Source organism: Lissotriton vulgaris, chromosome 2_1 (genome assembly GCF_964263255.1).
Source record: "Lissotriton vulgaris chromosome 2_1, aLisVul1.2, whole genome shotgun sequence".
Lineage (NCBI taxonomy): Eukaryota > Metazoa > Chordata > Amphibia > Caudata > Salamandridae > Lissotriton > Lissotriton vulgaris.
Window position 1 is genome coordinate 1,882,881,351 of NC_141687.1, and position 25,902 is coordinate 1,882,907,252.

The window sequence follows — 25,902 nt, forward strand, 5'->3', positions numbered from 1 at the left end:
ATGCTAGCATCTGCAAACATTGAGGTTTCGGCCAGAATGGCCTCTACCTCCTCAGTGGTGAAAGATAAACATTGATTCTCGCCCATATTCGCTAACGTTGGTTCCCTTCAAAAGAGGGGAAACTCTCACAGCTGTGCACTGCCTAATACGTAATCAACAAAAAGAGAGTAGGGGTTATTCTGTGGGTTCCTACTCCTTGGTCCCCTAGAATTCAATTATCGCAAAACAAAAGAAAGGAGTATCCCCAAGACACAGGGTCCTAGCAGTCTAACATGGAGATAGATGGAAAGAAAAAGATCTTTCTTTTCTAAGAAAAGTTTTTTTCTTTTTTAAAAAACCCCTTACTCACCGACCTGGTCGGTGACATGCTTCCTCATTGGGGTCCACCCGAGTGACCGAGTGCCACTCAGGTGTGCTCCGACGCCAGCAAACTGCAGCGGAGCTGGGTTTTTTGTGTGAGTGTGTGGAGAAGTTTGTGCAGTTAAAAAGTGTACTACTTGTACTCCCTATAGACTTTATTCTGGAGTCAGTATAACACTACTAAAAACAAGTGAGATACTTCTATTGGTTTAATTGAACAGGTAGTATCAAGATGTGCATAAAAATATGGCCAACATGTTTCAACCTTGTATAATTTTTAGGTTTTCTTCAGGACCAAAAGGGGGGGTGAGCCGGAAGGTCTGCACTCGCTAAGGTGCGCCCTTCCCTGACCCGTCTGTGTGATCGACCGTGAACTTACGGTTTACCTGGTATGGTTCTCCTTTCATTTGATCATTCACAAGATTATAGACTAGTAAAACAAGCTGCTTTACATTCCTTCAAGACTTAGCCTGAAGGCTACTCTTCACAGCTACCACTAGGATATCTTTCTATAAAGGTTGTCTTTAACCAACCGTCAAGAAGGGACATTTGGACTGGTGCTAGGTGCCCACTAGAAAAGTGGACAGCATATGCCAGGCCAAATTCTCACATCCTGTATGTAATAGAACATCTTGTAATGTTCTGTTGCTGCCACCTGGCTTTAACTTATTATTTGTGTTTGTGAAGGTTGTGCTGCTGCTGTCCATTTTGCACTTTTGTAATTTGTGAATTTCAGGATAAAACTTTCCACTTCACAAATATCCACTTTGTCACTGCTTATTTTAATGCATGATGTGAATGAATGAGTAAGCCCTTAAAAAACAAGAATACTTTTGGTTGTACTCCTGAAACAAGAGGTTTTTGAAATGGAGTAGGTGACTCTGAAATGTTTTAACAGATAGCTGAGGAGTGGCTCCATGTCATGTATTCAACCACCGATCAATTTTGGCCAACAGCACTATGCATGCCTGGGTTGTGGTTCCATAATGAAACTGTTAAAAGCAAAACTTGAAGCACCACAATGAAACATGCAGTTGTCGGAAATAATATAGAGGATAGTTTGTATGCCATAGTGCCAAATTCTACATTTGGTGGTTAGTAGCCGGTAAGGGTGGCTGACAAAAGGTCCTCTGCCACCCTAAGGCACAGAGTGCTGTCTGTCAAACATTAGAACTTTCACAGCGCCCCATCTCCTCAATTCTACAGTACATTTTGTATTATGGGCTGATAGTCCAAATGTAGAAAAGAACATTCCCATCACAAAAGATATGCTTTCATGGACTTTTTTGCTAGAAGCCAAATTCTGTTTGTGGGAGCAGTGTCGAGTTACTAATACATTTCTACAGGTGTACTGAATTTTGTTGTTAGGAAAGAAAAGTGTGTGTAAAACTTGATTATGGCTATGCAGTGTGGAAAACCTTGCAGATGTCTAAATGTAAACTAAAACTAATGTGTAGTCATGCTGTCATGCTCCCATATTGTTCTGAGTCCATTTTGTGTTCTGTGATATCCAGTTATGGTGTAAAGTGAATGTCCTCACTTCTAATAAAGCTACGAATAAAGCTACGCTGACTTTCGGCATCTTTTTAAGGTTGTCAAACTTTACTAAATATACTGCTGAACCATTAAACGTGTAGAATGGGGCATATCAGCACAGTCAAAATGTTAATTTATCCAGATAAAAATGTTCCACCAAATGTGCATTTGAAAAACTATAATAGACAGATGCATGATTCCATATTGCATTGGGCGAGTGCAATTTTGTCATTAAGTGTCAATCTAGTTAGATAATGACAGTTGGGGATAACAACCGATAACAGGAGCAGTGAGAGAGGCATGTGTATGTGTGAGTATGTATGTGTGGAGAAAAAGCTGTCAGATTTAACAGTGGAAATGGTAATAGTGACTTTGGCATTAATTCATGCATGTAGTACCTGAGTCTCCAAAGGATGTGTTAGATAAAGGTAAATATTAGAAGTCTCTTGATGAAGTCTAAGATCCAGGAACTTTAACCCAAGTTTGGGTGGCAAATCGTTATTGTGAATTCCATGAATGCAAGGCTGTAACTACTTTGGTCAGGAGAGGGCATCTTTGATATGTAAACACTTTCTGCTGCAGCCCCCAAAAGCGAAGAGTAATTGACAAGGCACAGATGAAATCACAGATAACTAAATACGATTAGATCAAGCACAGTCACCTTTTTGATCTAGCGTGCATTGTTCTTTAACATGAGCATTTTGTGCTTCTCCAAATAGGCAAAATACATAACATATGATCAATATGCTCAAATGGTAAGTCCATGCCTACATTACTGTTTAGCAAGAATACCAGTAAAACAGTGAACATCAGAAAAGAAGGTTGCATTCAGATGACACCCACCCCATCACTGTCGGGTATCCATTGTTCTATCCACTTGCCTGAACCCCATGAGTCCCCTCTTTCAGTCATATCCACCCCAAAATACATCTGGTTGTTATTTATTTGGGGCCATTCTCTCAGTATTAGGCCTACATTTTAGTCACTGAATCATTATCTCAGGCACTTTGAAAGTGATGACAACAGAGATGAGCTATGAACATTTAAAAATACAAAACTAAGCAGAAAAATATATTCCTGAGATTAACTGCTTGGCTACCAGGCTTACTCTAAATGTTCACATAATGCATATCAGATGAGGAGGAGTCTGGGCTCATATCCTGTGATGATGCATTTGTTTTTTCTCTGTTGCTTCCTTAGTATCTTCCTGTCATATTGCATATTATTATTCTCAATCCCTCTGTAAGGAAATTCTCACACTTTGCAAATGCCCTCACATACGTACTGCTAGTCTTTGAGCCTCTCATGAACATTTTTTGTTGTTAAAGAATTTCATAAGGTTTGTCGATTGTGCCACTATCTAGCAGCATCTATGCTGATTTATAATTTTCTTCTGTGTGTGCCTTCCCAATTTCAGTGATATCTTCCAAGATTTATCAATGGTTTACCAATCCTCAGATTTTTCTCAGAACCATTCTGATTCTTCTATCAGGTTGTTGGATACCTACAGCCCCATTATATTTGCACCAACCTGCCTAAAGCCTGCCTCCATTTAATACATTGTCCCACTATTTCCTCGTATCGAGATGATTTTCAGTTAAGGAAAACCACTTGAATTCCTTGTTACTTCTCATCATACCTCAACACATCGTGCAAGCAAGTGATGTCATCCAATCAATTATATTGCTGCAAAAGGCTAAGCTATCCTACCATCACTGTCTCGTATCCTCTCATGATATTACACCTTCCTGTAATCTCTTTTTTTTTAGTTTTAAAAGATAACTTTATTTAGGGGTAAAGAGGTGTCATATACAATACACACAGCTAATCAGTAAAGAACGAAATACATTAATATTCCAGCAGAAATACTTGTATAAAAACTAATGATACAATCATTACAAGGAAAATATAATAAATATATTACAAAGTCAATGAAAGGAAGGTTAGAGGAATTATGGAGGTTTGAGTACCTCTTGTTGAGAGGGTGGCAGTGAGGAATTTGTTTTGGCACAAGTGTCAAAGAATGTTGTGACTGGTAGCCATAACTGGCGCCTTTACATAGTGATGGATGTGGGTGTAGTAGAGAATGTGTCCAGTCTGTGATTGTGGCAGACATCATACCACTAGGCTTTAAATTAAATGTTTGTGAAGTCCTTCCAATTTCTTGTTATTTGTTGGAAAGCAACTGCTATTAATAAATCAACTATTTTAAAGTTAGTTGGGATAGTATTCCAAATCGAGGAAAGGCTACCAAGGAAGATGTTTGTTATAGAAAATAGGAAATATAAGCCAAAAATTAGATTCATTGAGAACAGACCTGTTTCCAAAAACTATAAACTGGAGGACATGAAAACAACATATGGAATAGATCTGCATTTGGGGATGTGCATGACCAACAGGTGTCCACTACAGTAGGAAATCGTTTATGCAAAATCTGAGGAGATAATAAAAGCCTATATATATATAAAACAGAGTTTGTGTTAGGCTAGCTGATCTTGAAGATTTGCGTATTTTAGTCCAAATACTGGTCCATAAAGTGAGAGGCCATATCGTGTTAAAGTCTTTCCCCCATAACTCCTCAACACTTGATTTCTGTCTTAATATAGGAGAGGATTGCATAAAGGCATATATGGTTGACGCCTTGGGATGAGTGTGTAGAAGATTGGATAATTCTGTGTTCCTGGGGATGATTGTAGTGGTAAGGGTTTTGGTTGATAATGGCATATACACATCAAGCACAGCTTTACGAAGAATCTGAAATTTGGAAATGAATGAGGTGGGTAAAGCATATAGCTGTTGTAACAAAGAAAATGAAATAAATTCTTTATTTGAGAACAATTGGTGTATTCATATTATGCCACGTTGTTTCACGTTTTCCAATAAAAGATTTTTTTTCGAATCAGTATAGTTTTGTTATGCTAAATGGGTGAGGTTGAAAAGGATTCAAAGAGTGTCATAAAGTAAGGGCAATATAGGGCTTAATAATTTAGAAGCGAACTTATATAACGGAGTGGATAATGTTTAGGGCTTACGAGAAAAGGAGAGATGTTCTCGAAATGAAAAGGGAGAAAGGAACGAAAGTTGAACTAATGCCCAAAGGGGATAATCCTCCTTAGAGTCAAACAGCCAATATGAAGCCTGCTGCAATAGAAATGCTTTGTGATAAGCGAAAAAATTGGGATAGTTGACTCCACCTTCTGCTTTAGGACCTGATCACTTAGAGATAAATATACGTGATTTCTTCTTATTCCATAAAAAGGAAGGTAACACTGAGTTGATGGACTTGAAAAACTTAGTGGAAATGGAAACTGGAATATTGGATATGGTATATAAAACTATGGGGGATAGCATCATCTTAATAGTATCCAGGCGACCCCAACAAGAAAGATAAAGAGGATGCCATCTATTGGTGAGCTCTGTGAGTCTTTGAATGCATTTATTTATGCAGAGCGTGATTGTACCTTTTATTGTCGAAGTAAAATTTAAACCTAAATATTTAATAGAGGACGGTTTCCAAGTAAAATCAGTTGAAGTAAAATCAGCTCTATAAGTATATTGAGTCGAAGGTAAAATTTCACATTTATCGCTGCTTAGTTTGTAACCTGATATCAATGAAAAAGAACGAACCTCTTCCAAAAAGGCAGGGATCGACTCACTGAGATTTGAAATAAAAAGCAAAATATCATCAGCATAACCCGCAAGCTTGACATTAGTCGTAAAAGTTTGAAAACCTGTTATCCGTGTGTTTTGGCGGATTCTTTAGGGGAAGGGTTCGAGTGCTAAATTAAAAAGAAAGGGGGATAAGGGACATCCTTGACGCACCCCTCTACCAAGATGAAAGAAAGGTGGTATTAAACAATTAGCAAAGACGGCAGCACGAGGGTTAGAATATAATAGTGAAACTAGGGAAATACAATTTGGGCCAAAACCAAACCATTTAAGGGTATAGAACAAGTAGCCCCATTCAACTCTATTTAGTGCTTTTTCCGCATCTAGTGCTATAGCTGCAAGGGGATGATTCAAATGTGGAGCTTTAGATAAAATGTTGTATGATTCGCCTTTTCACAAAACCAGATTGTTCCTTGCCTAATATGTTTGGGAGATAATGGTCTAAGCGGAGTCCTAGTGCTTTGGAGAATATCTTGTAATCTATATTAACAAGTGAAATGGGTCTGAAATTTTTACAATACTTCGGTCTTTTCCCTCTTTAGGTATTAAACATATGTGAGCTTCTGAAAATGTACCACCAGATTTTCCCACAGACTGAAAGGACTCAATTAATGTGTGTAGTTTGGGCATTAATAAATGGGAGAAATGAAGAAAAAATTCAACAGTGAATCCATCTGGCCCAGGAGCCTTATCTTTTTTTAAATGGTTAAGAGCATTCAAGAGTTCTTGTTGTGTTATCTTTGTTTCCAATAACGATAAATCATCAGAAAACTGTTGGGGTTTTTGTATGGATGAAAAGAAATGAGAGAGTTTATGGTCTGTGGGATCTGTCTCGGAGGAAAACAATTTTTTATAGTATAAAGCAAACTCGTTTAAGATTTCCATATCCTAAAATTTTAAAGTAGAGCTGTCATCAAAAATAGAATCAATATTCGCTTTGTTCTGTTTAGTTTTTAAATAGTTAGCTAGAAGTTTTCCTGCCTTGTTCCTACCACCATAAAATTTCGCTCTCGATTTCAATAAATATAATGAAGCATTATCTGTTGATTCCTTATTAAACTGCAACTTAGCTTTATGAAGGAATTAAAAACATCCTTTGAATTGGACGTGTAGAAAGAATGCTCCAGTCTCTTAATTTCTTGGAGTAAAGAGCGCGTACAATTACTGGCAATAGTACGCTTCTATGTCACATAAGTTATAATAAAGTCTCTTGCGGAGGCTTTAAAAGCATCCCAAACAATTGAAGGAGAAATGGGATCTGTTTGGTTTAGGACAAAGTATTCATCAATAAACGTTTTAAAAGAGGAGGAAAATTGTGGACCTAAGAGTAGAGAGTTATTAAATCTCCACCTCCTGGGACCGCTAGTTTTTGGTAAAATGTCCAAATCAATTGAAATAGGGGCATGATCTGACAATAATATAGGGCCAATGTCCGCATAAGTAAGTGTTTGCGAGAGGTTATGCCAAACAAAAAAATAATCAAGTCGTGACTGAGAATAATGCACCGGGGAATAAAAGGTGTATTCCCTCGTAGTTGGATTACATAATCTCCAGGCATCCAAAAGTTTATGTTGTGCAACCGTGTGAATAAAAGATTTATGTGTTTTGTTAGGAATAAATTATACTTTAGAATTTCGATCTATGAAAGGATAGAAAACCTGATTACAGTAGGTATGGGCGGAAAATCCGTTTCGCTCGCGGATTTTGCGGATTTTCGGGAAATTCGCAATCCGCGAGATTCGCGAATCTCCCGCAAAATCCGCAAATCCGCGAGCAGCGGATTTTGCTCGCACTGCTCGCACTGTTCGCGTGAGTTCGCGGCTTCCCAGTACAACTTCGCGCCCCGCGAATAAGTGCTAAATTGCAGAAATACGATCTTAGCAAAACTGAAACTACTTACCAGGTTCAAAAGTTCAGGCTCATCATTAGTAGCCATTTCCTGTAGTGCTTCCTGAGGGGCCCCTCCAGAGTTCAGTTGCCAGTTGCAACTATTATGTGACCCTGCTCTGAACCTCAGAATAGTTACACATATGCCACAAAGGTCCTGAATTACAGCTAAGGGAGACAAGCAGGAGCCAGGCTGGAAGTTAAAATCCATTAATCAGCCCCTAATTCATTATTGTCAGTTGGGGCAGGGCAGGTGTTGTAACTAATTTTGCAACAATGAAAGCACTTAGCAAGTGCAAAAGATCACTAATCAGGGCGCACTAAGGAAGCAGGTGCCAGCTAAAAAAATATTCTGTGACACATTAATCAGCCCCAAATTAATTCAGGTCACTTGAGGCAGGGAAGGTGTGCTTTGCTTTGCCGAAAATAATGTACACTGGACAACCAGAGGGTGTGGTGATGAAACAGAGGGTGGCATGGGTGGGCCAGAGGGTGGCATGAGTAGTCAGAGAGTGGCAGTGGTGACAGAGAGTGGCAGTGATGAAGAAGAGTGTCCCAAACAGGCTGGACACGTAGAAACAACAAGTTCGCAAAACTTGCGACCCGACAGGTAAGTTCGCAAATTGCGAAATTGTAAAAACCCTCGCGAACTGGCAGAAACACGGGCGAACACAAAAAAAAAAATTCCGCAAATTCGCGGGAATTCGCGGATTTTGCGGATTGCGAGTTCGCAAATCCGCAAAATTCGCGAACGCGAGATTCGCAAAATTCGCCCATGCTTAGATTACAGTCACCTGCCAAGATAAAGTTATCTTCCATATGAAGAGTAATTTGTTTGGCAATGGAAAGCCAAAAGGAATTATCACCACCAGTAGGGGCATGGACAATGAAAAAAGAGACTGGAACATCCTTCAGCAACAATTTAACATTAAGCCAGTGGCCATCTGCGTCAGAATCTTGTGAAATAAATTTTAAGCAAAGAGATTTACGGCATAACTTCATAACTCCATTGCGTTTACCATCACCGCTAGAGTAGAATAATTCGCCCACCCAACCCTTTTTTTATTTTAATGACTCATTAGCTGTAAGAGGAGTTTCTTGCAGGAATATTATATCTGCGTTTAATTTGGCAAATGAGATATACTCTCTGCCGTTTAATGGGAGAGTTGAGCCCTCTAACATTCCATTAAACTAACTTTAACAGCATAATATAATAGTTATGTAATGCAGAGACAGAAACATAAGAAAATTAATATTTACAAACCTAATAATAGAAAAAACTTGTGATGAAAAATTTAAATATTAAAGACACCAAGAGAGAGAATATCAAGAAAATGCAAGACAAAATGGATGACAAAAAAACAAAACGATACACATACCCACGAAAAGGGAACTGGGAAGTACATGGGAAAAAGGAATAGAGAAACATAACTTATTATGCATGACAAATTCCATAAAAAACAGTAAAGATATAAACAACATACCTACAGAAAGGTCAAAACACTGAAGAAGGTGCAGGGTCTACCACATGGAGCGATGACACGTCCAGACTCCATGAAGTAGGGGAGGGGAAGACGTCGGAATGTAAACAACAAGTAGACATAGTCGGTGAATAGATTGAAAAGGAACCTTTAAAAAGAAAAGAAGTGATTGGTAACAGTGAACAAAATTCAACTAACTGCATATTGAAGCCTGGAAAAAGGGATAGCAGTCTAACATCTAAGTTAGTGAATTAAGACATATTATCTAAGTAATTCTTAAAAAGAGAATGTAAATTGCATTAGGAACAATACATCCATTTAAAGAAATGCAGAACTACAGAAAGCAAAAGCGAATTCATTTAAAGCGAGCATTAGAAGTGTCTATCTAATCTGGACAATGCGCATTAAGGAAGCTTCGAAACTGGAGTGGGTCTTCGTAGGTCTTTGTACTGTTATTATGAGTGACCTTAAACAACATGGATCTGAAAGACCGAATCTAGCTCCAATAGAATGAAGTGCAGGCCTCATAGCAAGAAATTATTTTCGTCGATCTGCTGTCGATTTGACATAGTCCTGTGAAAAGAAGAGCTGGGTACCGGAGAAGAACATTTGTTTCATGAGCTTGGCTGCCTGTAGAACCTTAAGAAGATCAGTGTATTCAAGGAAGTACAGTATGCAGCCTCTAGGTTTCTTCATGTTTGAAGCTGATGAACGCATTGGACCCAAACGATGAGCTCTTTGGATATTTAACATGGTACCGTCAGGCAAGCTAAGAACTGATGGCAGAAATCTTTGAAAGAAAGAGATAGAATCCAGCCCTTCTGAGCCCTCTGCCAAACCATAAATACGAAGGTTGTTTCTCCAATTTCTGTTTTCCAAATTTTTGACTTGTTTTTGGAGATTTGTAACCTGTGATTGGAGAGCCATTGTAGTGGTGACAGAGGAGTTGAGCGTCGCAATGGATTGCTCAGCAATGGTGACTCTGTCTTCTAAAATTTTCCAGCCATCTGTAAGGACCTGGATTTTAGAGTTTGTTTCTTCTACGAATGGCCTCAAAGCTCGAAATTCCTATAATAGAAGATCCGTGGAGACAGAAGAAGATTGCTTCGGTGGAGATGGAGGGTTTATTTTCAAGTGTTTTGTTGTAGCCTTAGTACCTGCTGATGAGCCATTTGTCACAGCTGAAGCCGCCGGTTTAAGCGATGAACTTGGTGCTGGTTCCATTGTGACTGGATAAGTACAGATTTTGGTCCGTATCAAAAGTTGTTGTTTAGATTTTGGTTTCACAGAAAATACTTTTTTCAGTCTGCCCATATAAGAAAATGAGAAGAATAGCTGAAGTAAAGCCAATGAAAGAGCACCAAAACACACCAGTCCTCAATAGATACTAAACTATCAGATAAAAGGCATTGGAATAATAGCAGGCTAGCAAGACTTAAAGCAGTACCATCAGCCACATTCACATATTGCAAGAGATAAAGCTATCTGTTAAAACAAACATTAGAATGTGACTGAAAAACCTGATAGAGATCCAATATAGTTTTGGTTAATTCAAAATGTGTATGAGGAAACAAAACCATAAAACAATATATAGTGTTATCCAGTCATTAAAGCATGCTGTAGAAAGACCAAAGCGTTATCATTAAAATGCAGAATCAATTGTTTTGTGCCCATAAATGTATATACGTGGTGCCAAGCATTACACTCCAATCCACAGCCAATTAAGAATGAAACATTGTCTGGGTAGGATGTGCAGTCCACTAGTTGAACTCCATTGCCGAAGCAGAGTATTAAGCACCAAAGGTAATCATAAAATGTAGAGAAATGACTTCGCATAACAATATTATGCAAGAGAAACCAGTGCCAAGATTGTTAAATCGTGTGAGGGATAAGCAGTTTTATTTGAAGAGGCACTGTATATTTAGGATGAAGTACGTCGCTTGAGGAAAAGTACCTGAAGCAGGTCGCGCTTCGCCAACTCCTCACAGAGCGTGCACATTGATAAAATGGCGGCCGCTTAGGCAAAATCGTAAAAAAGCGGAGATTTACGTAGAAGGGGCGCTGTAAAAATGCCGAAAAGCGTGTCACCTTATGCCCCACAGGTTCCGACAGATAAATGTTCAGTTTGATGCCGACATGTCTTGTTTTAAAGCAGATGCGCCTTCCCCCATCCCGTTACCCTCACGGGAGCTCCAAGGATGCCGCCATCGTCTACGGGCGCAAGCCACGCCCCCCCTTTCTGTAATCTCTAAGAGGTCAGATATATATATATTGACCAAGGAAGTTCTCTGATAATTTTCAAGTTCACAGTTGAACAACATTCATTCCTATTTCATCTTATCAGAATTCTGACTCCCATTGCAAATGACATCCTCAAGCCTATGTTATGAACATACCAGAACTGCTATAACTCTCTGATGTCATGCTACTAACTCTAACATAGCATAAGGGAAGATATTACACTGAGAGTCATACGAGCAAGCTGCATCTGTTCATTAAATTATTTTCCTTTATTCTGGTGATATGCAGACATTTCTTTCGCTAAACTTGTGCTAGGAATAGCTTGTTCACCTGCTGTCCTCTATGATACATTTCTTTATGAAAAACACCTCTTAAAATATTCTCCTTAAGTTGTTAGTTTATCATGAAATTTTTCAGTGGTGAAATAAATACTCGTAAATCAGAAAGAAGATGAATAGGGAGGAAGGGAAAAAAGCGCGATAAAGAGAGCAGAAAGGGAGAGTAGTTTTTAAGAAATGCATGTTAGGAAGTAAATACAGAACACAGCAATCGAGAGGTATCAAGTGAAAAGCAATGGAAAGCACACAAGTGCAAGAGGAGTTTGAAATGAAGATTTAAAGTTAAGACAATAGGAAGAAAGATGTATTAGACTGAGAAAGCAGTCACTGGTAAAGCCACTCTGTCTTACTTCAAAATGTTCAAAATTCACTGTGAACAGTGTCGAAAGCAATGAAAATATTGCTTCCATTACTTTTAAGATTGCTGCAGTGTTGTATGATACAAGGTGCAGTGCATAATCTTTTTATTGCATCAATTAATAGATGTACCGTAGTAGCCATCTTGAAAAGAAATTAAACCTTATTTTCTTTCAGCTTTGCCAAGATGGCGACGAGAGGTGGACGCCTTTACCTAAGCTCTGCACGAGCCTGGCTTCATTCACTGACATCCTGGGTCCCTGGGACAGCACTGGAATCATTGGGGGCACCTGACTTGCCCCCCCCTCCTCTGATGGAGTCCATCGCTGTTGATGTGACTGGCGGACTTTGGGAGGATCACCAGTGACGATTTCCTAGAGGAGCCGCATGGGCCAGCATTTTGCCTCAGCTGCTGTGCAGCCCCAACAGTTCTGTGCAGGTGGCTACATGCTAGCCGGACCCCCCCAGTATGCAGGAGGCCCGAGAGCGACGGCACCTTTCTTATTGCTCCGAGGGTCTAAGTGGGACTCGAGTCTGGGCCCTGTCGGCCGATGTTGGCAAACCTTGTAATGAGGAGTGTGACTTGGGCTGAGCCAGTTCTGGTGCGGCCGTGTAAAAGCTACAGACATGGTGATCTAAACCACAGTTCTTCCTGTTGCAGTGGGGACCCAAGTATGGAACATTTATCCCGGCTGCCTCGGTGCCTGGGGGCCGATGCTGTGGTGCAGACCCGCCAATGCTGTGGGGTGGGTGCCTGCTCTGCCAGACTGATAGGAAGAGGGCCCGAGGGTCAGATGACAATTCATGCTGCTCCAGGGGCCTAGGCGGGTAACAAGCCCGGACCCTGATGGCCGTCGGAGGCGGGCCAAAAATGTGGAGAGGGTCCGGTACTGGTATGGCCACTGTGCGGTCCTACTATTTGAAGGGCCCCTCATGCTGCAGAGAGGGCCCAAGTACAGAGCACTTGCCCCCTCCCTGCTCCTTTGACCAGACTGGGAGGCAATCCTGGGCCCCAACGGTCGATGGACACACAGGAAGAGAGGCCTGGGCTGGGCGGACGGACAGATGGGTGAGCCCCGGTGAAGTGGAGGCATGATCAGTGGCCCCAGCGAAGCAGCTTGTACTTCTATCGAATTTGAAGGAGCAGGATCTGGATAACAGACCCAATGGATGTTTGAGCTTCTATGTGAGCAGTGCTGTGTATTTATAGCAGTGGCCTCTTGCGGGGCTGTTGGGTCGGTGCTTTTAGGGCCCCCAAGAGTATACTACGATCTGGTGATAGCACACCTGACCAGGGCCCTGTGGCAATACTGGTGAGCCATCCCCTCTGGGATAATGTTGAGTCCATCTAACGTTGCTGACTAGAGCAGTATGCAGCTTCATTTCTTCACTGTAGATCCTCCAACCTGACACCAGACGGGGCCCCATCTCATCGCCTGTGAGTTAGCATATTTTAGCCCTTGCTTGGCTAAACTTGGGGTGCTTGGCTGCCCAATGTGACTAATTGTGCAAGATGCACAGGGGACCCGGTTGCCCTTACCTGATGGCTACTATACATAGTGGACACTGATTTCTGTATCTCTTTGAGTGCTCAGCTGGTCCAACACCCCTCTGCGTCTGTAGCTGAGACCTGTTGAAAGGTTCCCCCTGCCTGTTGTCCTTGTGGGGTACCTGGCGTTATGTATCCCTCACTGTATGGTGGTGCATCAAAACTGTAATGCACTTACTGAACTTCACACCTTGAGAGATCAGACGTAGCTTACAGGCCCTTTGGGGGCAAGAGCCCATATCCTGTGCTAGGTTGGGCCCTGAGGTCACAACACCTGGGTCTTCTGATGCTGCTCCATCATGGTGAAGCCCAAGACGATTAAGATTTAATTGCCTAGTAGCCCCTGACCGCAGATGTTGAGGGTGCGTTAGAAGCGGATGACTCGTTACGAGATCTCTAAGCTATGTTTACCAATACTCCATCCAATTTGAGCAAATCGTGCAGGCCATACTGGATTCCAAGACCGCGCTTGAATCTAAAATCGATTCAGGATCCTTAGACGTCAGACTGATCAGTGCAAATCACAGGATGTTGGCTGAGCAGGTTCATGACTCCAAATCCACCTTGACAAGTGTACGACTCACAGTGCGAGATCTGCAGTCCCTGCTACAGGAGATGAAGGCTGACATAGTATCCCTGCGCACAAAGCGGAGGACGCTAAGGGGTATTCTAGGCACAACAATGTGCAATTTGTGGGCTTTCTGGAATGTGCTGAGGGACCCAATGTAGAACTCTTGCTTCAGTCAACAGTCTGCTGGTTAGGCCCCAACAGATGGGACACGCCTATGCCCGGTATTTGCCTGACTCCTCAATTATAGCGAATCAAATATTTTTTTGCAGCTCTTTTATGCCAAGGGTACTGGAGCTTTGAGAACTCTGTAATCACTGCTTATCTGGACTGCAATGCAAATGTACAATGCCGCCGCACCTCATATATGAAGGCTCAGCTGCTTGCTTCAGGGCCTACCTATGCCTTGTTTTTCCCTGCCAAACTTCACATTGCAGATGGTGATCAGACTCACTTCTTTCTGACTCCCAAAGACGCTTGGACCTGGCTCCATATCAAGAGCCTGATGGGCAACACTGCCCTGACACAAGATTCTGGGGACTGGTTCACACCAAACAGATGCAGACCTCACAGGCACCGTGTAGTAAGGTACATAGTAGTCTAAAGGCAAATTAGTATTAAGTGAATAACTTATTTTTTTAAGTATGATTTCCTAAGTAGAGAATATGTGGCTCTCCCTTAGCCAGTCGATCAGAAAGTGCCAAGATACAGAACCTAAGACACTTAACTGGAATGTGAAAAGCACTAGGCACAGCGCTCCACACTCCATCATTAACATAGAAGATTATAACATATCCTCTTCTCTTACATAATTAAATAAGGAAGAAGGTGAGAAGTAGCTAGGATAGAAAGAAAACAGAAAATCATAGCTAAGTAAAATGCACAGGACACTAGTATGAATGAACTTAACATACTGAGACTATAATACAAGTGTCTCAAGTGAAAATGTAAATACCAAACTTCTTACGTACATATGTAATCCCTTAAGTAACTTGGAGGGTGAGGACCTCTATAAAGTCTTACCTCCCTTGTTGGTTGACATGCAACAGGAGAACCAGAAGAGACAGGAGCTGGAGCATCACCTCCCACTTCTACAACCCTTTGAGAAGCATTGTTCCCCTGAGAATTGTAAATAAGGTCATTGTCAGATATTGACAGAAAGGTATTACTAGAAGGAGTAACATTGCCATTTGTTTTGACAGCATTACCTTTCTGATAAAGAGCTACCCATCTATAATTCCATTTCTCACCATTGACTAGAACTACACCATATGGTAAGGTAAGTTTGACTTAGTAAGGACCTAAAAATTTTGTAAAGGGAATACGAGGTCTCCCAGAGCGTATTTTGACCCAGTCCCCGGGACACATTTTCTTTTCCAATCTCTTCTTGTTGTTCACAGGTTGTTGAGAAGACAAAGAAGTTGAATTAATGGTAATTGAATTTTTACAAACAATGTCTCTAATTCAAGTGGGAACAAGTTTTGTGTTAGGTAGTCTCCCACGCATCATTTCAAACGGTGTTTTGTTAGTGACACCATGTGCACTCGAGCGATATGCCCAGAGCATTTCCGACACCATAGAGTCCACATCCTTATCACTGGAAATAGCCTTTTGGATAGTACCTTTGACTAGGCGGTTAGCTCTCTCAACAATGCCATCCCCTTGCGGGTTGTATAAAGACGTACCACTGTGCTTAATGCCACAAGTGGACAAGAAGTTCTTCATCTCAACAGATGTCAATTGCGTACCATTGTCTGTTATAAGGACTAAGGGTATGCCTTCTTCTCTCAAAATGTTCCTCATTACGTTGATAGTGGTTGAAGTTGTGATATCTCTAGTAAATTTAACTATCAACCATTTAGCGTGGACATCCACAACCACTATACCAAAACGTAAATTCTCTGTAAGAACATTCATTGGCCCAATGAAGTCCATACATATGGTGTGCCAAGTTTGACCTGGATCAGAAATATGACCTGAACCAACTCTTAGACGTTTGTCACTCTCCTTGCAGATTCCACACTTAGTGAACCAAGAATCCACATCTGAGCCCAAGCCTGGCCACCACCAATTCGTTCTTATTCTTTTCTTTGTTTTGGTTTGTCCCAAATGTCCTTCATGGGCTGTTTTAATCAAATTGCTCCTTAAAGCAACTGGAGGAATAAATAGGTCACCTCTCATGATTACAATAGCTTCACAAACTGATAATTCATCTAAGATCTTTACAAATGGCCTATTAGTAAGAGAAACAGTACTCTCTCTCTCTTACAGCCTAATTGTATTTACTTCTTAAGTTCAATCATTGAATTATCTGCAGACATTGCATTAACCCACTCAGTCTTTGTCAAGGCTTGAGAATCACATACACTTAAAACATCTTGTACATAAGCAACTGCTCCTTCATTTTGTTTCTTTAGAACAGCTACTTTATCAACTTTTTCCCAATCAAGTGACAGTCTTGATAGGCTGTCAGCCTGTATATTTTTCCAACCTTGAATGTATACTATGTTGTCACAAATCTCCTGAAGACGAGAAGCTAATCTAGCTAATCTCGCTGAACATTTTTTGTCAGCACCAGGTAATAACACTCTAATGAGAGGTTTATGATCTGATTTAAGTGTGAACTTGGATCCCCATAGGTAGATCCTAAAATATTCACAAGCCCAGGCAGCAGCTAGGCGCACAAAGGGCTAGGTAGCAGCTAAGGTCTCTCGTTCTATAACGGAATAGTTCTTTTCTGAGCAGGTCAATGTTCTGGATGCAAACGCCACAGTCTTTTCTTGACCATTATGTATTTGCGCTAAAACAGCACCAAGGCCTGTGACACTGGCATCAACAGTAAGTACAGATTGACATCTAGTGTCAAATGGTGTGAGAATTTCTGCATCACAAATATTTTTCTTTATCTTTTCAAAGCATACTTGTTGTACATTCCCCCAAGAAAAACTAACACCTTTCTTTAAGAAAGATTTTAGATCAGCAGTTTTAGTCGAGAAATCTTTGACAAATTTATAATGGTATTCTATTAATCCTAAAAAGGATCTCAATTTATCCTTATCTGAAGGAATGGAGTTAAACGAATGGCATCCAAAAGATTTTGTTTGGGCTTCACCCCAAGATCTGAAATTTCATACCCTAGGTAATCTACTTTGTCTTCTAAAAACTTACACTTGTCTCGTCTGAGAGTTAATCCTGACTCTCTTGAACAGGACCTCACGAAGTGTATGATTGTGTTGGTCAACTGTATTCCCAAATATTAAAATATTGTCTTGGGAGAAAACAATGTTTTTTATTCCCTTGAAAAGCACGTTCATCATTTTTTGAAATATGCTTGCTGCCGAGCAGAGACCAAATGGCATTGATAGATACCTTCCATAGTAATGAACGCCGTAAGGGGTTTTGATTCTGCATGTAACTTAATTTGGTGGTACGCATTTTTCAGATCTAGTTTAGAAAAAAAAATCCACCACTCAATGCCAAAATCAATTCATTAATATTAAGGTTTGGAAAAGTGTTGACTACCACATGTTGGTTAAGTGACCTAAGGTCAATGCAGAACCTAAATTTTCCATCCGCTTTTTCAGTAATGACCACAGGAGAAACCCATGAAGATCTCTCAACTGGTTCGATAACCCCAGAAGTAAGCATCTCTCTAAATACATCTTTTGCTTCTTCCAGGATCTTTTCTAATGACGACTACAAGTACCTGAGTTGGAGCCAATGGATCGATAATAATGGACAGGTCAAACTGATGCATCCATCCTAGGATAGGTGGGCCATCTCTCGCAACATACACGTTATCTTCAACAGACCGACCATTGAATTCAATGACAGATTTCATGTAACCAATGAGGTCTATAGTTTCACCCTGATACCCTCCTGGATTAATGTCCTTAGGTTGTAGTACAGTGTTGGACCACAACTTATTATAAATGTATTTAGGAATAATAGTGTACATGGATCCACAGTCAATCATTATTTCTACTGCTTCACCATTTATCTTAAATTCAGCCTTAAGTCTGTTTCTCCTACCAATATGATCATTGAGATCATCCACACTCAAAATTCTATCAACCTGTAAAGGAATATCATTAGTAGCAGCAGGTAGACATGCATTTTGTGATAGATCATCAGTATTGTCATCTATCATGGCTACTCTATGTTTGAATGATTTTCTACACATATTAGAAAAATGACCTTTGCGTTCACATTTCAAACAATTTTTGTCAACGGCAGCACATTTACGATAATCTGCATTGTGGGATGAGCTTCCACACCAATAGCATGACCTGAATTGTTGTCTGCCGCTTTGGAAAACATTTCCTGATTTCGAGACTGCTGCTACATTCGAGTCTTCACTAAAAACTACAGAGACATTACTAGGGTTACTTTCCTCTTTCATGCTTAATTCACGCATACAGTAGTGTGAATGTTCAAGTACTTTTGCTATGTCAATAGCATCCTTTAAAGAAGGATTTTTGGCTGCCTACAGTTGTTCTTGCGTTTTCTTGCATTTACATCGTACAATTGCACTTTACGGATAGTTGTCTGAGTTTGGACACAAAGTCGTCGATTTACTGGTTTTCTTCTTGTCTATGTGTATAGAACTGATGACAGTTCATGACAATATTGATCTCCTTTGCGAACCTTACTTCCAAGCGGTTTTTTGCTTCCAAAAACACATCTTCAATGGCACTGCCACTTCTACTCAGGAACACAATGCTGGCCAAAACATCGCCAAAATGTAGTAAGGTACATAGTAGTCGAAAGGCAAATTAGTAATAAGTGAATAACGTATTTATTTAAGTATAATTTCCTAAGTAGAGAATACGTGGCTCTCCCTTGGCCAGTCGATCAGCAACTGCCAAGACACAGAACCGAAGACACTTAACTGGAATGTGGAACGCACTAGGCACAGTGCTCCACACTCCATCATAAAAATAGAAGATTATAACACACGGCTCCACTCCGACCTCAGAACAAGCAGTCTGCGAACGCGCACAGTTGGTTAAGGGGGTTTTACACCATCTCCATAACCCCTTTCAGGCCTTGAGGTTCAAGAATGGCACTGACACTGCCTCAGACTCTGACACTGTTGACAACGACCGGGGTCTGTTGGTGTCCCCCCGCATGGTTGATGACTTGTGATTCTCCCCTATTGTTTGTTCATGGAGGTAAGCTGGCTGTATCCTTACATGGGTGGGTCCTGATTGATAACTTGGGCGGGGTAGGATGAGCCGGTACGGATTGATGGGACTGCAACATTTCCAGGGCGATTTACTTCCTTGTCAGTTACGCTCCAGTTTACCTGAATGGACTTCTGGACATTGCTGTTTCAATTTCTGCTTTGTTTGAATGCTTTTTTTTTTACAAATCTTTTTATTAACATTGCTCATATCATCAAACAAAACAGGACAATCATGATAGTGCATGTGGTAGAATTGCAGTCTACACTACATCATAGAATCTCCAATGGTACAGGTAAGGCAAACAATTATTGGCATCACACTCCTGACCCACCCCCTGTCTCTCTTTACTTCCTCCATGGCCCCCCAAATTTTCCACCATTTAGTAGTGCATACCCTGATTTTATAAATAGTTTCCTCTGCCCGTTGACACCAGTCCAAGTCACGCAGCCATTGGTCCCATTGTAGCGGCGTCGGCGAACCCCAGCCGCTTGCAATGTTTCTTTTTGGCCACCCCTGCTGCCAATGCCAGCCATATTTCCAATCCGAATCCTGCCAAATGATGATTTGCAGTAGCCATCTGGGTTCAAGCAGGACCGGTGAGCCCACCACGCCTGCTATCGAGTCAACCACCTTTGTCCCAAAACTCACTATCTCAGAGCAGTCCCATAATATATGATAGAAGGTGCCCTCCACCTGGCACCCCCATGCACAGAGGGCCGACCCACTTCGCCCATAGGCAAAGAGGTGAGTGCGGGGGTAGTACACCCGGTGCAAGATCTTGAGCTGCACCAACCGGACCCTGCAAAGTATAGCTATATCTTGTGGGCTTTGTAGGGCGTCCTGCCAGTCGTCGTCCTCTAATTCGCCTATGTCTTCCACCCACCGTTCCCTAAATGACGTCAGCAGGTCCGGCATATTACTGATGAGTTTGTGGTGTATTGTAGAGGTGGGTTTCTCTGATATCGGATCCAGGAGCAACCTATCTTCCATAGGGGAATACTCCAGGATTGATGTCCCATGTTTAATGTGGGCCTGCAGGGCATGGGAAAGGCGTATGTAGTGGTAATGTTGTGAGTCGTGAAGATCATATTCCTGTTGAAGATAGGCAAAGGATCGCGGGGCATCCCCCCTCCAGACATTCCCCAAGTATTCAATGTCTATAAGCTCTCAACCTCTGAACCCAGTCAAACAAGAAACCTCCTTTAGTAGATCTCCATTCCACAAGTGTCAGGGGTTGACTGATTGTGCCTACATAGAGGTAAACTACATCTCCCATAATGCTCGGAGCTGAAGGGGGACGGAACTAGAAGGCATAAGATCTAGGTGAGGCTAGAGCAGTTGCACGTGATTTTGTTCCTGAAGAGTCCGTTGTTGTTGGACGCTCTTCCACGGCGGATGCTGCAGAGTTCTGGTTCTATCGGATTGTGCCGACTGCTTCGTGACTGCGGAGCAGATTACCGAATGTTGGCTCCAAGGGGTCGACAGCTATGTTTTGGAGGTAGTTGCCGGCTGGCGCTACCATTTCAGCGTACGTGCGAATGCTTGAGATGCTGGATTGCCCCCTCAGCGTTCACACAGTGTTTTCTTTGTTTACGGGGTTGGTGATGCTTGATACGCCGGATTGCCCCCTCCGCGTCACCTTCAACCCGTGCTGTGTTATTATTTGCGGTGTTTGGATTGAAACCGTTGAAGCCCGAAAAGCGGGTTAGGTCTTTATTTTCTCCTGTTGGAAAGACGCCGGATTTCACCCTTCCCGACGGTATTGTGAGGATTTGTGATTCAAGTGAGTTTTCCTGTTTCTCTAGTGTCAGGAGACGCTGGATTGCCCCGTCCTGGAACTCTCCGGTTATTCCCTCATAGAACAGGTTTGTCAAGAGGCCTTGAAGTACCTCCCGTCCCTTCCCTGAATCAGCCGGTATTCTTTACTCCAATTCTTTTGTTGCTTTTTCTGATTAACAATTACTCCTTCCGAGTACCCAAGAACTGCTATGGGGTAAGGAGCATGGACTTCATAGGAGAGCTGAGACATTTAATTTCCTGAGCCTTGCAGTTTGCTCTATTAATAATTCATGACAATCCTTGCTTTAAAGGAGAGAAGGATCTCCGAGAAAGGGAAAGGGTCGCCTCCTAAGAGTTATAAGGTCCCTATCCCTGCTGCTCCTACCCTTACCTTTTTCCCTCGTCTGACTGCCTTTGTGCTCTGTATGGTACAGTTAGCCAGAGTGCAGGGACGTCAGGAGGTGGACCCCCTTTGAGCATCGTTCCGACCCCAAGGAGCGGCAGCCGTGACAACAAGGCGGTTCTACCAGTCAGGGAACCGGATCATCCCAAGAATCTTTTTGCCTCCCTCCAACACTGGACCACCACCCCGTGTGAGACGGCCAATCTTTCCCTGGCCTCCGAGCATAGAGAAGCGGTTCACAACTTCCAGCGTTTGAATGCTTTTTTGATTTATGGCAGAGGATGGACTATTTTCCTTGCCGGGGTGTGGCGGGAGGGAATGTTTTTTAAGTTCCTGTTTGTTGTGTTGTCTGGGGCAAAGGGTTCATGCTGACCTGTCCATTTGTTCTGCAAACTGTAGCTGGAGGATCACGGGGGTGGACGTGATGGTATTCTTGCCTTGGCCTATCCATTGTTGGATAGGCCAGCTTGCCATATCTTTCCTCCTTTTTTGATGTTTGCATGGCCCCACCTAACACACACATGACCCCCCCAAAATAACCATATGACCTGGAATGTTTGGGATAAGCACTATTGAGTTCTCACTTACCTTTGGTGACAGCTCATACAGGTGCAAAAACAACAGTTGATGGACAGAATGCAGAACAATGTCATACATTCACCCCAGTACTGAGATCTGAGCCTAAATCCATCGTTCTTTTGCTCACCATGCTATTCCAGTTTGAACCCAGCCATATTCAAATCAGTCTTAATCCTGTGCCCCATGGGAACAGTCCAGCCTGGACTGGAAACAAGCATCCTAGGACTGGTTTCGGGCTTTCAGCCCTCATCAGCCAGGATAGCCTGATTCCAGTGCCATGGAGAGCACGGGACTCACGTCTGAGCATACCCGTCCCACTCGGGGTGACAAATGCAAAAACAACAGTTGTTGGACAGAATGCAGAACAATGTCATAAATTCACCCCAGTACAGAGATCCGAGCCTAAATCCATTGTTTTTCTGCTCACCATGCCATTCCAGTTTAAACCCAGCCATATGCAAATCAGTCTTAATCCTGTGCCCCATAGGAACCGTCCAGCCTGAACTGCCAAGCCAGGTCCTCCCTGGACTGCAAACAAGCATCCTAGGACTGGTTATGGACTTTCAGCCCTCATCAGCTCATACAGGTGGCATACCTCCAGGAGACACAATTGACTAAGATATAACGCCTTAAATTGCAGACTAAATGGAAAGTACAGATTTATTGCACCACAGTGTCAGCTTATGCCAGGGGGTTCTCATCTGGATTGACTGTGGGTTCCCTTTGTTTCTAATGCCCACACGACTGACTGGGAAGGCTGGTATGTTGTTTTGGAGGGGAGCTTAGATGGTAGCACCTTGGTGTTGTTGGCTGTCTATGCCCCCAATTTGGCCACCCAGCCTTTATTGATGAACTCACGCAGTCCTTGCTGAGTGACCTCCACAGTCGTACCCTATGGGGTGGCGACTCCACTTGCGTCCTAAATGTGTATATGGACCGTTCGTCACCCCCCCCGTTTGCAGGAGCGACCTGCCGTAGAAAGACTTCCCATATGGAAGACTGGTGGACCCATCATGAGGTGTACGATATGTCGTGCCTCCAGCATCTGAAGGAGCCTGAGTACTCCTTTTACACTTTTGCCCGCGATATACATACCTGTATAGACCTGTTTCTTAGTAGAACCATTCTTGTATCCAAAATCCCACATACAGAACATTTGGCACACTGATCTCTGACCAGTGTCCACTTTAGCTTTCCTTGCGATAGGATTGCGCCCTCCCAAACATTTCGACCTGACGGTTACAGACTGACTCCCTTCTTTATCCTCCAATTCATAAGGGAATGGTTGAGCGCCTGATGGACTACTTTTAGCTCAATACGGCTCTGCTTCTGTTAGAGCAACTGAGTGGAACGCTCACAAGGCCATCATACATAGGCCTTTTTTTGCAACCACTTGGCAGACATTGCGCTGAGACATACTGATGTAGCAGGCCTGACCAGAATGTGATATGCATTGCTTAGAATTGGACCACCCGTCATGCCCTGCTCGGCTTGCTTCTTTGTTACACCCGCGCAGGGAACACAGGAACTTTGAATGGTGACTTGGGAAGCTGGAGACTACAGTCATGATCTTGCCAAGTTGCACGGAGAGGGAGTTAACACAGGTAGGATGCTGACCTGGCTGCTACGTGATGACACAGCCAGAGATTCCGGTTGCACATCACCCAGCTGAATTCTCGAATCGCCGATGCAAAAGACCTTGGAAAACTGAGGACTGTTGCCTTCCATTTACTCCGTTAATCAGAGTACGTTTGTTTAAAAAACAACACCTGCATTACCAGTGTGGCCTCAAGATTTCATCAAATCCATTAGTTCTCGAGTATAAAAAATACATGTGCAAATTTTGTGTCCCTGTAATACAAATCAGTTTGAGTTTGGGTGACCCTGGTCCCACTTTGTCCTGAGGAGGCCTTAAATGGTAGGCCGAAACACGTTGACCCATATTGCCCATGATCAATGTCAATCTTTCAGGAAACATTTATGTAACTCATTGAGTTTGTGACCATAGAGATGTTATTTGAGGCAATTTTCCTAAACATATATTAGATGGTCATAAATCTTTTAGACGCGAATACTTGTTGGCAGTATTCTCCTATTTTTATTGCCACAATAAGGGTAGATTATTTGCCATTGCGGCTAGTTGTGTTCACCAATTTGTTATACTATTGTATTATTTTCTTTGTACTGTATTATTGTTGTGTATATATGTAATGATCTTTTTTAAGTTACACTTTGTCAAAAGAGTTTGATCATTATAAATACTATAAAAAAGAAAATAATAAAGAAATAGCTGCACTTTGACTTGCTGTACAATAATGTCCTCTTTCAGCTTAGAGATTTAAATCCTCCTGAAGTGTATTATTAATTAAGTCTGTACACTAGCGGCCACATGCATCAAAGTCCGGTTTTGCGATTCCTTATTTGCGATTTTTAGGGAATCGCAAATAAGGAATCGCAAAATGGGATGCATGATTGAAATCGCATAATGTTTGCGATTCGGAAAATATCACAATTTTTACCGAATTGCAAATATTATGCGAATTCTAATTTGCGATTTCGCAATTCCCATTGATTCCTATGGGCCAAAAGGCCCATAGGAATCAATGGGAAGGCATTGACATTTTGCGAATTTCAATTAGCGATTCGCAAAATGTTAATGCATTCCATGGCCGCTCCCCTGAAATTTATTTTGAAGTGCATGTTACACACACACATGTCCTGAGGACATGTGTGTCTGTGACATGACAGTGTTTTACAATGCAATTTTGAGCATTTTAATACATTTTCGCAAATTACCACGAGGTTCACCCTCGTGGTAATTTGCACCCCCTAATTGCGAATTCGCAATTTTAAAAGTAATCATGCATTGCTTGTAAGGAAGCGCAAATTTGTGATTCCTTAAAAGCAATCGCATTTTGGGAATTCGCTAAAAATAGCGATTTTTCAAAAAATGTTTGATGCATCCCAAAAACCTATTTAGGAATCGCAAACGTCCGAATTTACCGATTCACACCGTTTGCACTTCCTAAATAGGTTGATGCATGTGGCTGCTAGTGAGTTTGACTTCTCTGCTGCCAGAGGCTACAAATAGTAATTTGTTCCTCTCAGATACTTTTGAATTGTTCCTTCTAGAGCTGTATTTTGTTTCTTGCAAATATGTTTGGTGTACCCTAGGCTCTAGAATTTTATATGGGCTCCTTCCCTCCTTTCTTTTTTTACTCCGGCCCCCCTGGTGTGATCCTTTTATTTTTACTCCCGGCCCACCTGGTGTGATCCTAAATACACAGGACAACATTATTGTGGCCTTTGTGACTTTTAATAGCTCCATTTCGCGCTGGTGGGTCCTTCAAAATCTGCCTGCGGGCATATCTTCAAGAGCTGCCATTCCCCAAGCTCAATGCAGAACAGGTAGCCGCTCTCAATGCTCCCCTTCAATTAGATGAACTGCATCTTGCTCTCTCACAAATTGCATGTGACAAAACTCCGGGTACCGATGGTCTCCCAATAGAACTTTTACTCCATTTCTGGAGCTATCCTGACATCCAAGCTTTTGGAGGTTTATGATGCAGCATATGACAGAGGGCACCTCTCTGGTACACTCGCAAAGCTGTCATTGTGGTTCTTCCCTAGCCAGACCGTGATTCCTTAGATATATGCTCCTTCAGGCCTCTTTCTATGTTAAATCTGGATTGTAAAATCTTAGGGAATGTCCTGTCAAACAGATTGGGGCTGCTTCTCAGCAACTTTGTGCACAAGGATCAATCTGGTTTTATTCATGAGTGAAGCACCTTCCACAATGCCTGTCAATTGGTACTGCTACTCCAGATGGATCTAGATGCAACTGGTGTTCTGTGGTTATGTTCCTTGACATTAAGAAAGCCTTTGATACTTTACGGTGGGATTACTTGTTTACAATACTCAATGTTATAGAGGTTGAGCAGAGCTTCTTACATTGGCTCAAGACTT